At 48.6% G+C, this 14,903-nt stretch overlaps 1 long non-coding RNA gene across 3 annotated transcripts in view; it reads left to right on the top strand.

Moving 5' to 3' along the window:
- The window catches only part of LOC115509007, a 38,730-nt gene extending 24,316 nt beyond the window's left edge, over nt 1-14,414 (top strand). For all 3 annotated transcript variants that reach the window (XR_003967189.1, XR_003967188.1, XR_003967191.1), the window contains one exon: nt 9,986-14,414. This is a non-coding gene — a long non-coding RNA (uncharacterized LOC115509007). The remainder of the gene's footprint in view (nt 1-9,985) is intronic.
- The last annotated feature ends 489 nt before the right edge of the window (nt 14,415-14,903 follow it).

The following is a 14,903-nucleotide window of genomic DNA, read 5'->3' as shown; positions in this document are numbered from 1 at the left end:
GCTGAATCCTATTTCCAGGCTTTGCATTTTCCTGTTTACTAAACTGTCTGGCATTCCTGGTCTAATTGTAAGACAACAACGCGGAAACATTAAAGTAAGTTTACTGATGCATATGATTCATTATAAAACCAAAGCTTTATATTCACTGGAAAGCAGATTCTAAGCCTTCACAGATACACCTGCTGTGCGAGGCAGATTAGATGGGGGTAGTCACCGAGCTGCTCTGATGTGTGCAAGACTGGATTGAAGTTAAAATTACCTCGAATTAAAATAGCCTCGGTGGATTTTGATTGTGCTTCCAAGTAGGGTTAATTAGGCCTTGGACTTCATGATAGTGATCGGTGTATAACACCTTGCTGACTCTGCAAAAATCCCCTATAACCTGTCTCAGGTTTCCTGAATCGAATTCTCGTTCATGCATATAGAATGAACACGCCGACACACGGGCTCTCCTTGATGTTTTTAAAAATCTTTTCATAAAATATGTATGCTGCTAAGTCTAAAGAAGACACGAAGCGTATTTTCACACCAGCTACAGGTTGTCAAAGATTTTTCCGTGGTCAGTGCCAGTGTGTAAGGGTTAGCACACAAATCCTACGGCACACTTGGGAGGTAGTGACTTAATTCAAATGTTCTTGGGAGAGGAGAATATTTGATAGATTTAGCAACAAGCTCTTGCCTAGTACGATATCTACGGTGCCTGGGGCATCTGTTTTTTCATAGAAGTAAGACTTGATTTGACCTTGCTAGATGCCACTTGTGGCTTCTCAAGAAAGGCCACTGATGTCATCCAAGAACTTACGCAGGCTTGAAATCAGGGCATTTTCCCCCCTTCTCCCTCTCCCTCCCTCCCTTTCCCAACCCTCCTGATTACATTTGATTATTTAGCCTGATCGCCTGTCTGAGTCTGTGGTTCTGGGGGGTTTTATTTCCACCCTTCCTTTACTTTCCATTCTCATTGGCCCCTCCCCCTGGCCCTTCTCCTCTCTCATCTGAGGGAATACAACAGCCTCTTCCCTGCCCCTGAGGCCGTAACTTCAAACTCCCCTCTGTGCCACTGCTGTCTGAAGAAACTTTCTAAAGCATGGCTCTGATCGTGGTGTCACAGCTGCCCCTTCCAGGGCTTTCCATGGGCCACCAAATTGACAACAGATTTCTCGATGCAGCCTCAGTCCAGCCTTCCACTTTGCCCTTGTTATGCACCACCTGCACTCTGTGCTCTAGAAGGTATTATTATTCCCTCAGTGACCACCCCTTCCCCACTTTGAGCCTCTACTCTTACTCTTATCTCCACCTAGGTCCTCACCCCACCACACCCCGATCTTTGCCTACCATGGTCTCACTTACCTCGTAAAGCCCATCCTTCTTCCATGAAGCCTTTCCTGATCCCACAAAAAGGAATCATTTTCCAGGCCCTTCTGACCTATGGCACGCAGCTTACGACGTACCACATTCTGCCTTGTGAGGCAGCTAGTCTTCGTCTCCTTGTGGTGGTCTTTGTCATGGGATCAGATTACCAAGTCCCTCTTTGAGTATGTGGAGCCATCGATGTGTCCTAGACGATGTGTAGGGAGTGGGAGGAATGTGTGTCCCTTCTGGGATGAGCCTGGCATGAGCCCTCCATGTTTGTCTCTTCTCCTCTCCTGGGAGACCTCAGTGTTCGAGGTGGGAGCTGCCTCGTTAGCCCATGTCCTCTAGTGATCATAGTGAGCAGAGACCCTAGTTGATCAGCCTTGGACATGTAGCATGACTGAGAAACCAGCTTTGGTTTTGGTCAACCAGCTTTGGTTTTGAGGTTGTTACCACAGCAAAACCTAGTTCCGGGGGCTGCAAGATCCACCAGCTGGGAATTTTGCCTTTTGACCGGAAATGTTTATGCCACGTCACATAGTGTCTACATGTGATGGGAACTCAGGTATTACTTGTGGGATTAAATTTAACCAAACGGCACCCAGTGTAGAATGACAAGGAAGGCACTGTGGCCTAGTGGTCAGGTGCAAGCCCTCTGGAGTCAGGCTACTACCTCTCGGCTTCATGATTTCGGCCAAGTGACCCCCACACCCTAAGCTTCAATTTCCCCCTCCACGAAGGGGACAATAACTCAACCTCCATTAGAGGTAGAGCCTAGGCTCTTGTGAGGATCAACTATGATAATGCACATACACGCTGTCAGCAGCCAATTAATGTCCGTCGTTGCTAATTTTTTCTGTCTCTGTTACTGCGGTCAGTCTCCCAGTACTACACTGGTATTTCACTACAGGGCAGGGCAAAGAAGTATCTGGAAATCAGGTAACATTAGGATTAGGGTCGCAGCGGCCAGGGACAAGAAGACTCCACACCGAGGGACCCATGCGGCCCACCCTTGCTGCTGGCCTCCCCCGTCTGCCGACTTCAGGCAACCCAGTTGCCAGACTCTTCATAACTGGAACCTTCAAGGCCACAAGCAACCTCCCGAGGACCTAGAGTGGGTCAGTGGATGTCAGGTTCTTTACCCACGTCTCCTGCCTCTGACTTTAGGCTTCACCAACAAGATGTGTGTGTTGCTACCGAAGACTGAACATAAGCTAATGTCACCAGCAGGGAAGAAGAATAAGCAAATGTGTTAATTAAGGCTAATTAGTCTATTTTTATCTCCAATCACTTCTTAGAACCAAAGAAGAAGTCATTATAGTCCATTGTGTCTCCAGGAAAAGATACTGTATTTGCATTTCTACATATGGGCTACGTTTTCTATGTCACACATTGTATTAGGATCCTAAACACAAGATTTTCTATATGGTCACCTGTAATCATGCTAAGTCTTAGGCTAATGTATAGCTTCCCTTCTACATTTTTTTTAAAGTAAGCTCTATGCCCAGAGTGGGGCCTGAACTCATGACCCTGAGATCACAAATCGCATGTTCTACCAACAGAGCCAGCCAGCCACCCTGATTGTCCTTCTTAATAAAAGAATAAACAGAACTCAAAATTTTTCCATTGCATTAACTCACTAGTATTTACTGAGTGGCCACAGTCCCTGACTCCAAGAAGCGTATATTCTAGAAAGAGGTTCCAGCAAATGGCTGACATGGTGAGTCCAGAGGATTCTGACAGACAGGGAGAAGTTTCTAGAAGATGTCACAGGCTCTGTGCTCGAACCCGGTGAATATTTTCTCATTGACTTGGTTGAACGCAAAGAAGAAATGCTTATCCAGTCCATAGATATAGCCTACCAGTGGGAGAAACAGTTAGTTTATTGATGACACAAGCAGGATTCAAAATGTCCTCAATGGGATAAAACATAGTTCAAACCATAACAAGGAAGCTAATGAAAATAAATGCAAAGTCCTGCATTTAGGTACACAGAATCCATTACTGAGACGCGATGTGAAAACAACAGCGGGTTTCAGGTAGCCTTGAGCTCAGCAGGTGCCAATCACAGGGGTGTTTGCTACCTATTTGAAATAGGGTCTTGGGCCACAAGGGCCCTGTCGTTGAGTTCACTTGGATGCCTCCGTGGAAGAGAGAAGTTGAAGGAGATCAGGATGGGGAAGCGTCTGTAAACAATCTGAAATGGGGGATATTTATTTATTTATTTCTCATTTGTTTTTAATGTTTTTATTTATTTTTGAGACAGAGAGAGACAGAGAGCATGGGCAGGGGAGGGGCGGAGAGAGAGGGAGACACAGAATCCGAAGCAGGCTCCAGGCTCTGAGCTGTGGGCACAGAGCCCGACGCGGGCCTCGAACTCACGGACTGTGAGATCATGACCTGAGCTGAAGTCGGTCGCTTAACTGAGCCACCCAGGCGCCCCTGAAATGAGGGCTATTTAAACCAAAACGTACTATCGATGTGTTAAAAACATCAAGGACTGTGAAGTTAAAAACGGAGAACATAGGTTCTGTCTGTTCCAGAGTGTTGACATCAACTTAGCTTGACATGTCTCATAACTAACACCAGCCAGTGGTGGCTCAGAAATGAGCCTGATGTGAAAGCTTTCATGCCAGCGTGTCACTAGCATCCCCCAGGGATCTGTGTAAGGGAGAGATTCACACTGGTCTTTGCTCTAAGCGGCTCTGTCTGGTACTATACCAGATTTGTGGATAGAATCGACTTATTCTGTCATGGGATTTTCTGTTCTCTCATAAGGACACACTTTTTAATTTTGTAATGGGAAGCGGTAGAAAAATAGGATTTGCCTTATATACATTTGCCCTAATATATACTTAACCATATAAGTCTATAAAACATTTTTTTTAAAAAAAAAGACAATCAGTACAAAGAGTTTTTAGCTGTCTTGCCCAATTTGCAAACTAGACCTTGCCATGTTGGTATGCGATAGGCCCCAGATGCTATCACTAGATCATGAGCTGCCGTTCTAGAAGATTAGGATGGCTGGGTGACCATTTCACATAGGCTTCTCCAAGCCCCCTGGACGAATTTCAAATCCGTTGAAATTCCAACGTGAGGGAAGTTTATGTGGCTTTTTTCCCCCACATAATAGATGCTCTGTCGAGTGGCGTGTTTCGTGCTGTGACAATTCATTCCTGCACTTGTGACAGGACCGCCGGCTGATTTCACTGTGCTCAATTAGGAGAAAATGCATATTTTAATCTGCCCCGTGGTGAGGTAACACTTTGCTCAGTGGCCTTGGCAAACTGGCCATTTAACCATTTAGGTGGGTGGAGGCTTCCTCTCCAGCCTGTCACTCGGCTGCCAGCAGCCTCTCCATTCTTGCTTTGTTGCCAACACTACCCAGGTTGCGGAGTATAAACAATTAAAGGCCACTCCATCATTCTTCGAGCCACTGTGCCGCGGCCCAGCCCCTTCGGCAGTGGCCGCCATCCTGGCCTAGAGCACACAGCTCAGTGCTGTGCGCGCGCACTTGAAATGTCTTTCCCTCTCTCCTTTCCTGGCCTGCGAGGATTCAGAGCCCAGCACGGAAGCCTGCACATGGCCCCTCGGCCCAGGGTCCGTTGACTTTGCGCCCAGGCCAAGGATAGAATTCGGGGCCTGCCTTCGCTGGAACTGAGAAAGCTTCTCCAGGCCGGCTGGCCAGCTCAGATCTGGCATCAGAGTCCAGCAACCATCCTGGAAATCCCGCCGAAGGCCACTCCTCGAACTGGCCATGCCCACCCCATCTCATCACCGTGGCCCCCACTGCTGCCACAGAGAGCAAAATTGTCCCTTTCTTTTCCTATTTCTTTTTAAATTTGCCGATTAGTGAGATCATCCGTCTCAGGTATTTTTCCTCCTTCCTTTTTATTCCATCTTCCTTCTTCTGTCTAGCCTTGAGATTTCTTAGATCTTCAAGTTGACACATACGACCTCAGAACTGGGTAGGGTGAGCCTCGGGTGGAAATCATAGTTGGTGGACCCCTGTGCTCGTGGAGGTCTTTGGTGTCCCCAAGGCTCAGATGTACCTGGGATCTGATCTTGGAACTTCCACTAACTGACTTAAGTTATTTAACCTCTCTCTCTCTCTCTCTCTTTCTTTAAATTTTATTTATTTTGAGAAAGAGAGAGAGAGAGAGCTAGCAGGGGGTGGGCAGAGAGAGAGGGAGACAAGGTGGGAGAGAGAGAGAGAATCTCAAGCAGGCTCTGCACAGTAGCCCCACACGGGCTCGAACCCAAGCACTGTGAGATCATGACCTGAGCCAAAATCAAGAGTCAGATGCTTAACCAACTGAGCCCTCCCCCCGCCAGGCACCCCAAGTTATTTAACCTCTCTTAAGTCATACTTTTCTCATTTTCAAGTGGGGAGAATAACAGTCCTGCCCTTCCGGGTTCTCTGTGAGGATGATACTTAGATGCCTAAAGAGCTCGCATTTACTGAGCCCTGTCTCTGTGCTCTCAGGAAGTGCTGAGATAGATGCATCATCTCGTTTAACTCATGGACCAACCCTCTGATTATCCCCATTTTTTTTTTTTTTTTTTTTTTTTTTATAAAGGCAGGACCGATCCTCACAGGGGTGAACAACTGGCTGAGCATAAAGCCTGGGACCAGGGGCAGGGGCTGGAAAAAGTTTGCTTTGTTCTCTTCCGAATCCCAAAGCAGTAAGATGAAAGCCAGAGGCCCGGAGGGCAGAATCCCTCAGTGTCCAAGCTGAGTGTCCTCATGGCTGATGAAATGTCCACAGAGCGTCCTCAGAGCCACGCATTTTCCTCTTCCCGTTTTGAACCTGGGAAGAATCCCCAGATTTTTCATTGCCCCTCATTGTTGTTTAATCAACGTTCCCCAAACTATTTCCTCTACCTCTGCGATTGACAGCCTCGAATCGGGCTCAAGCCACCAGCTGGGCCCAGGCACAGATGCTCTGAGTTTCTGTTGGCTGAGTGGAAATCACTGAACCTTTTGTGTGAACCTGCCTAAGGACCAGACAGTGGAGTGGGGACCAGACGGCTGTAAATTCTCTGCAGGATTAGCCCATTTCTGATGTTTTCACAGAGCCTGTGAGTTGTTGCCACAAGTGCCTTTCACTAAATCACTGCGTCCCAGGGCTGGGGGAAGAATCGGCCCCAGGATCCAGGGGGAGTTTTCCAAGGAGGAGATCACACACACCAGCCTTTCTTCCCCCTTTGCTTCCCTTCCCTCCTTGCCGCCTCCCTGTTCTAGTAAAACAGCATTAAAGCATCAAGGGTCCCTAATGGAGTCTCGGGTACCCTTGAAAAGGCTGAGGAGGGGAAGCCAGCATCAGCATCCCAAAATGAGTGATGCCACCCAAAGGGCATGCTGGATGGCTGGTCCAAAGGGTTTAATTTTCCACGACATCATTTTTGCCTGGCTTCTCTCTAGAGATGCAGTGTGTCCCATCCTTCTTGCGAAATTTCTTTTCATCGCTGCACTGCCTTTCCTATAAGGTCTTGATATCACAGAAATATAAAGTCTTTCCTATAAGTGTCTTGATATCACAGAAATGATCTCCCACACGAACACTCTTCCTGCTTTGAATCCCTGCTTTGGTGCCGTGATGTCTCGTGTTGCCACGGATGGACACGTACGAGCTGATGTGGACTGGTGAGGAGGTGGGAATGAGCTCTCCACTTAGGTTTGTAGAAAGCCTTCTCAGTATCGTCCTCAGGACCCCACAACCAGGGTGCTTCCTTCTGTACAGGTCCCGGGCTCTTGAAGAAAATATCCTGTCAACCCTGCTAGCAAGAGACTCCCCCACAACTACCTTGGATCACCTCATTTCTCGTTCCCTTTGCCCATCACGTGACTTCTTTTCCTTTATAATTTAGTGTGGGGGATCATCCCCCTGGAAGTGAGCAGAAGGCAGAAAACAAGGGTTGGGCTTGATTTAATGCTCTACTCTCGCCATCTTGAAATTATGAAAAATTTCCAAACAGCGGGCGCCACAGATTATGTAGCTGGTCCTGGAGAGGGCAAACATTTGCTGATCACTTAGTACTTTCTAGGCTAGTGATTCCCAGACTTGACGGCACATCTGAATCACTTGATGGGGCCTTTAAAATCTTGCTGCCCAGGCCACACCCCGGACTGATGAAATCGGAATGTCTGGACATCAGTATTTTATAAAGGCCCCCGGGTGTCGTGACTCCATATCCCAGCCACTCTCAAGAGAAGGGGTATTCTTACTCACCTGGTGCAGATGAGGAAATGGAGGCCCAGTGAAGCTGAATGGTGTACCCAAGCTGCCACCCTATGCTGGGGGGTATCCTTGAACTCAGTCTAATCTGACTCTAAACCCCGGTTCTTTCCATTCAACCACATGACTTAAGCCTGCTCTGCTCTTGGTCATTTGTAAGTTCTACTGGCTTCTGAATAAAAGCCCTTTCTACTATTAGGAAGTTCGTCCTAAACATTTCCTCGCTTTGGGCCAGGAAAAGGGAGAATTTTGCATAACTGTTCACACACATTCAGAACGCTATGCAGGACGCGCAGGCAGACATCCAGAAACATCCCACGGCTAGCCAAGCCACGACCACCTGGAGCCAGTTCTGCTCCGAGGAGGAAACATTTCTGCCCATTCCCCCGTTGAAGCCTGCCCCCTCCCTTGGGCAAGGGCACCTCCTCTCAGAGAAAGCCTTCAGGCCTCCGTGAGAACACATTTGCCCTTCATGGGGTTCAGCCTTTCACCCCATCCCTCCCTGTCAGGTACATCCCTGAAATCTGCAGGGCATCAGAGAACCGACTTTGTTCCTGTGCAAGCGCTGCCTGAATGTGCTTTCTTTCATTTTTGCCTTTTTTCCTGCCGGAGGGATTTTGCACAAGCTCTCAGGGTCTCCTTCCCTCTGAGTTCATCTGCTCTGCGCCCTCTTTCCTATTTCTGGCCCGACCCTTCCCCGCAGCTGGGCCCAGCCAGTCCAGGGGTGGCTGAATGTGGAGCAGGCGGGCTGGGGTGGCTCCTCGTGCCACAGACGGTGGCCTCGGAGCTGCCCTCTTCCTGCTATCCAGCACCGGCACCCGGCCTCAGGAAGCAGAAAAGACATGGGGAAACCTCCTCACCCACAGAGACCAGCTTTCCGGAAGGCACCAGCAGGCCCATGAGACAACCTGGCACCCCCATGTGTGGCTTGGAAGCTGCCTGCACCCCTGTAGCCCGAGGGTGTGTTTCTAGGCGCTCAGCTGGGCTGTTCTCCCTCTTTTCCTCTCTGCTTTGGCCTGCCGTGCTGAGCGGTTGGGTTGCTTCAGGCCTAAGTAAGCTCGTGCTTACTTGTCTTTTGTACCCCTAAGTGGGCATGGTGGGCCCCGTGCCACCCTCAGACCCTGAAAAGAAGGACACTTGAGGGAGGCAGGGGGGCTTCAGAGGGCGTGAGGATTTCAGGTGGAAGGATCTGACAGCTGTGCAAAGGAAGTCAGTTGTTCAAAGCAGGCTTCCTCGGGGTTAATTAGAGTATTTGGGAAAAGAATCTAAATTAAACAGGTGCTCGGGGCTTATTTGCCTTCCCTACAGTAATTGGCTTTTACGCGGGATAGAAAGCTTTACCATCTAACAAAGATGTAGCCCAGAAAAGTCTTTGCCCAGACAGCTAGTTTTCAGAGGTGAGGGACATTTGGCCGGGCGGGGATCATCAGCAGGGTACGGGTGCCAGGAGGACAAGGCTCTTCCCCACCCCCTGGGCTCCAGCCCTTGACTGGCTCTTCCTGACCAGTCTAAAGCAAACAAGTCTTTTTTATGGAGCAGACCTTCACGAGCCAGCTTTCTTCCTCCCCGTCTGTGGACGGGACCCTAGTATGTGGGATGGTGACATTGGCCTTGGTGGGGCAGACACTAATGGTCTTAGTAAGAGAGCAACTCCCACTTGGGAGCCTCGAAGAGCACATCAGTACCTCCCATCACAATTTAACGAAAATGCGCTCATTTCAGTGTCTCTGAAAGATTGTACAAGGCCGGGCGAACAGAATCAATGAGCACAGTGGTGTCACATTCAAAGGCGCCTGACACGTTCTCTGGCGACGTCCCCATTGGGGACAAGCGAGTGGACGATGGTCTGGGGTGTTAATATTCCCGCAGGTCGCTTTCATAGTCAGAATCAGCCATCCTGCATCCTTCGCAGACACGCTGGTGTCTTATTAGAAATGCAGTGGATAGAATTTAATGCAATTGAAAAGAAACCCAGCAGACTCTAATCTAAAGAATGTCATTTCAGGAAAATAGCAGCGACTTACAATTTACTGCCCCTAAATTGGAAAATCAGTTTTAGAACATCGTAAACTTTTAATTGCGTGCAGCATGGAAACAGATTTAAAGCAGAAAGGCTGGGAAAGAGGAGCTCACGTGCACGGAACACCTTCCATTGAAGGCCAGTCAGTCACAGCGTTTCATTTCATCTGAACAGCAGCCACATGACACTAGAGTTACTTTCTCCGAGTTAGAAATGACGACATGGAGGCCCAGCAAAGAAACGTGTCTTGCCCAAGGTCACGGGGTAGAAAGTTGCAGAGTTTGGATTTGAAATCAGGTCCGTTTGGCCCCAACACCTGAGTATCTTTGAATCTCCCGTAAAACATATGCACGGAAATGCTTTCTTTCTTCCGCAGATCGACTCCAACAACCGTCACGTAGTGGTTCCAGAAATCGGCGGCCTGATTCTGCTTCTCCGTGCTTTTGATCTGCTTGTGCCACGTGAGACGTTGTGCGCCACGCCATGAGAGACAGGGCAAAGAAGGCATGGGAAGGTTCCGCTGACTTCTTTCTAAATTGCATTCTGGAAGACGTCACCTTTGTCAGCTCTTCTGCAATATATTTAGAAAGTGGGTTCGAATATGTCCCGGTGTTCTCCCCGAAGGCACACACCCCTGCTCTGTGAAGTCCAGAACTGAGAAGGTTCCAGAAAGTGCGGTCCAAAGCAGGCAACCAGTCAGGCTGAGGAAACCACGAAAGCCCTCTCCTTAGACAGGAGGGTAACCAGAGCTGTGCTCGGACTCCACAGTTTATTTTTCCCATGCGGACAAGGGACGAAAGCCACTTTGCAGAACAATGCTTCCGAGGCATTTTATTTGCAACACGATCCTTTGCAAGAGGTGAGCTAAGAAGCAGGGTCAGCTCACACAGGGACTTCTCTCCCCTTGGCCGGCCCACCTAGCGGCATCAGGCCGCATCTCCAGGAGGGAGCGGGAGAAGCCCCCCAGTCCTTCATGGGCACAGTAGGTTCCGCCTTATTCTGGTACAAAGATGCGTGTTTGCCGCAGGTAACCTCACACCACCCGGCACACCGCCGCTGAGTTGCACGGCGACGTATGAACCCAAGTGACGCCTTAATGTATCATGTTAAATCACATCCCACAGCTTCTTGGATCCGAGAGAAAGTGACTGGGCCAGAGGGAGCTGCCACATCTCTTTCTTCCATTCTCTTTTACCTTCTAATTAATTTTTCTAATGGGTCCTTGATGTAATAAACCATTTATCATGTGCACCTTCTTCTGAGGCTTTTCTCCTTCCAAGTTATTAACATGTCCAGGGCTTTCCTAGGGAAAGTGTCTAGGCCTTGGCTGCCTGCTGTCCCCAGGAGAATGCCAGGTGCGCGTCATGGCTATCCGTACCGTGTGCACAGATAGCGCTCCGTGCCAGGCCACCGTGGATTCAGTGATTGTACTTTTTATCCGGCAATGGCCCTGAATGGAGACAGAGCCAGGAAACAGAGCTTCATCTCGTGAGGCTCCGTGGAGAGAGCCAGCTCTAGAAGTCGCTGGCCCAGCTGACGCACAGCTGAGAGCCTTAACAGGAGCACCAGGGCCTGAATGGGGAGGGGACGAGTCTATTAAGGGGGGCAGCTGGCAGAGAAGACGGAATCACAGAGGGGTGTCCCCCTGAGAGCCAATGAGGGCCTGGAAATGATCCTGTGACTTCAACTCACTCTGATCTGATCTTCTTCCATAAAAACTGCTTGGAAAAAGCCCAACTGTCATACAACGCGCTCCTTTTCACACCTAACCCTGCTAGTGTCTACACCTATTGAGCATTTACTGCAAGCGAACGACTATATATACGCCATCGCATTCGATCCTCACCAGTGCAAAGGGGTGGGAAAGATCAGCCTCTGTGACAGAGAAGAGAGAGATTTGCCTAGGCCACAAAGCGAAGGTAGGAAACTTGAGACTTGAGCCTGGGTCTCCCTGTCCCCAAGCTAACTCATCCTCATGCTAGACACACGCCCGCAGTTACGCCCTTGGGGCTCTGGCCTTTGTGATAACATTCTAAGCGGAGTCTCAGGCAAAGAACACATCCAGCCCCCACTGTATTTGCTGCCTAACCTCAAAAGGTGCCGGCCATTAAAGCTAGATTGAACCCGAGTTCTTGCTGAGACCGTCTTGATATTTTGGCAGATTCACACCCTTGATGAGATTTGCTGTCTACGATGAAAGTTGATTCAAGGTCTTGGGACCATTTTTCACACAAGACCCCCGTTTATTAGTGGGGAGTGTGTTGTAGGGACACCTGGCCAGCACTTAATTTGACCTGGTAACATAGAAGCGAGGAGCCCCTTAATCTGTCCCCCTGAGCCAGCCCTGCCCCCTGCTGACGTGTGCCTCATAAATTCAGCCATTGTGTCTGTGAGCGCCTTGGCTGGAGCTGGGTTTATGAGACATCAAGGTGCTGTGCTGTGCACCTGTGTAGCTGAGAGCAGAATGTTCGCTTCGGGGGTGGAAAAAAACCAAACGAACCCAGACCCTGGAAGGAATTCAAGCACGATCCCCTTTTGTTAGCGGTAAAAGAGGAGCACGCGGCCTGGAGTAACTTTGCGAAAGGCAATTGAAAGAAACTCACGAGTCCCTACTTCACATCCATATCCTTTAATCCTTTGGATAAAATTTCACATGCCCAGCGAGGTAACAGGCATTCTTTTGCTCCCCCCACCAGCCATGATTTTAACGGGACCCTTCGGTTTCCTCCCTTCCCGCTGCCTTTGACCTGGCCACAACTAGGATAGGAGCTACACTGCGGGATTGCCTCAAAATAGAGCACTTGGCAGAAATGCTCTTTTGAATGTTGCTGTTCTCCTGTATAAATCAGAAATCCCCAGGTCTAAGCGCGTAACCCTTTCCGCGCCATGATTGTGTGTCGGCTTCCAAAGAGCAGCACATGTCGCCCCGGCAGGCAACAGAGCAAGGATCCCTTGGCTGTTTTATGTTAGCGATCTGTGGCTCAAATAGGAGCCACGCCAGTCAGGAGGCCGTGTGGTCCAGCAGACAAAGCACTTACAACGAAGGGAGAGAGTCTTGAGAGGCAGTCAGCCTGCTTCTTCACCTTAGGTCAATCAATTACTTTCCTGTGTTTCAATTCTTTTTTCCACCGGTATCGCGGGAACAACATCTATTCTCCCAATTCCTAGGATGCTGCGAGAATTAAATTACATAGTAACAGCAAAATAATTTGGCTTCATTGGAATTGGGCATCGCCTGAACCTGAATGGAATGAATGTGCAATTCTTAATGGCTTCCATCTTCTGGCCAAGCTGCCTTGGGACCAGAACAATAGGCCAGGTCTGGATGCACAGGGAGGGGGCCGCGGGACCAAAGAGAGGCCGTAAGCAGAACGTGTTGCATCTGATTGCACAGAAATGCCGCAGTGTCATTGACACCAACAGCCCGAGTTCCCCACTCAGCAAAGACATCGCGGATTCCAGTGGGTGTTGACAGGGAAGAGGGAACATAGCTCCGAGTAGCAGAAACTTTATTATAATTATTATCGTGATGGGTTTGGATTAGATTGCCATCTCTGGCCCTCCAAATTGTTCATCCACTCGAGACTTTGAATCTGGAAAGTCTGGCACAGACAAACATGCACCTGAGTACGAGAGAGTGCCTCTGTCTGCTGTCTGTTTCTCTCTCTCTCTCTCTCTCTCTCTCTCTCTCTCTCACGCACACACACACACACATGCATGTGCACACAATGTCTGTAAGAAAGAGCACTAATAAGCCCCACTAGTGTTCCCGCCACTCTTGGAACCCCTCAGACGTGACCCTGTGTCTGTTTGTGTGCACAATCATGGCGACCGTTTCATTCCATTTCATTCATTTCCACCTTGCTCTCTTCCTCTGCCTGGAGTGTTCTTCCCCCAGATTTTTCCATGGCTGGCTGGCTCTTCCTGTTGTTCAGATCTCACTAAAATCTCACCTCTGTGGAGAGACTTTACCTGGCCACTCCCACCTCAAATAGCCTCATCTTGTTTCTTTGCACAGGACTTTACTCATCAAACCATTTATTCCCTGTGATATTTTTGTTGGCTCATTTTCTGACTTCTTCCTGTGGCAGAGACAAGCAGGTACCTCCTGCCATTCATTCTTTCTTTGTTCTTTAGCAGAACCCCAAATTTTAGCCAGGTATGTGGTCAGTCAGAACAAGACCACATATCCCAGTATCCCTGGCAGTGAGGCGTAGCTATGTGTCTCAGTTCTGGTCAATGAAATATAAATAGAGGTATCTTTAGAAGGAGGAGAAGCACTCTTTTTATTCTCTTTCCTGCTTCTTGTTGGCTGGGATGTGAATGCGATTGCTAGGACTTAGGCAGCCACGTTGGACTCTGAGGTGAAAGCCTCATACTTAGGACACCAGAGCACCAAGATACTAGGCTCCTGCGTCTTTGATGGCATTATGGTGTGGCCCTACCAGCCCTGGGTCATGTCCCTCTGGACTTTTATGTGACCGAGAAATTAGGCTGTAATTTGCTAAAGCTATCGTTATGTCAGGTCTTCTGTCATTTGCAGCTAAATTGACTCCTAACTTCTAATGTCAATTTCTACCCCCACCTTCAAACCTCCCTCCCAAGAGAATATGAACTGTATAAAAATAAGAATCGTACTTGCCTTGTTCAGTGCCCTATGCCCAGCACTGGAATGACACCCACACATAGTAGTCATTTGGTAAATGCTTATTCAAGGAATAGCTTGCTCGTGTCTCTAATTTCTTCCCTCTACTGGCTCCTTTCTCTCTCTGCATTGCACTGTTTTAGTTTTCTTTTAACCTCCCTCAAATTTTCTTCTCCCTACATGTCCCTGAAATATACATGTTTCCCCAGTTTATGTCCTGGGCTGAGGTGGGAAGTACTAGGTATTTCCGTGTTGACATCTGCATTTCCACATACCCCTCCAAGCGAAACCGCCCTCCCCTCAGTCCAGCTATGGCTACGGACAGGAACACCTGCTCCCGACCCGCTTCTGATTGGATGGGAGTTATCAGGTGACCCAGTTGCAGGCAATCCATTGGCTTGTCAGAAACCTCCGTCTTTGCCTGATATCAGAGAATAAACTGTGCTCGTGAGAGTGCCTCTACCGAGAATATTTTTCAATTTACATTTTAAATTTACTTTATGTGAAAAATACTGATAAATACATAAAAGAAAAATCACCCCCCCCCTCAAATTTTGCCACTTGTAAAAGACATTATATACAGAGGTGAAATTTCTACCCCTTTCTTTTCCTGTGTCTGCCTAAGAAATCTTATCCCCTTGAGATAATC

The sequence above is a fragment of the Lynx canadensis genome, chromosome A2 (assembly GCF_007474595.2).
Source record: "Lynx canadensis isolate LIC74 chromosome A2, mLynCan4.pri.v2, whole genome shotgun sequence".
NCBI lineage: Eukaryota > Metazoa > Chordata > Mammalia > Carnivora > Felidae > Lynx > Lynx canadensis.
Note: the sequence above shows the minus strand (reverse complement) of the source record. Positions and strands in the feature narration are given on the sequence as shown.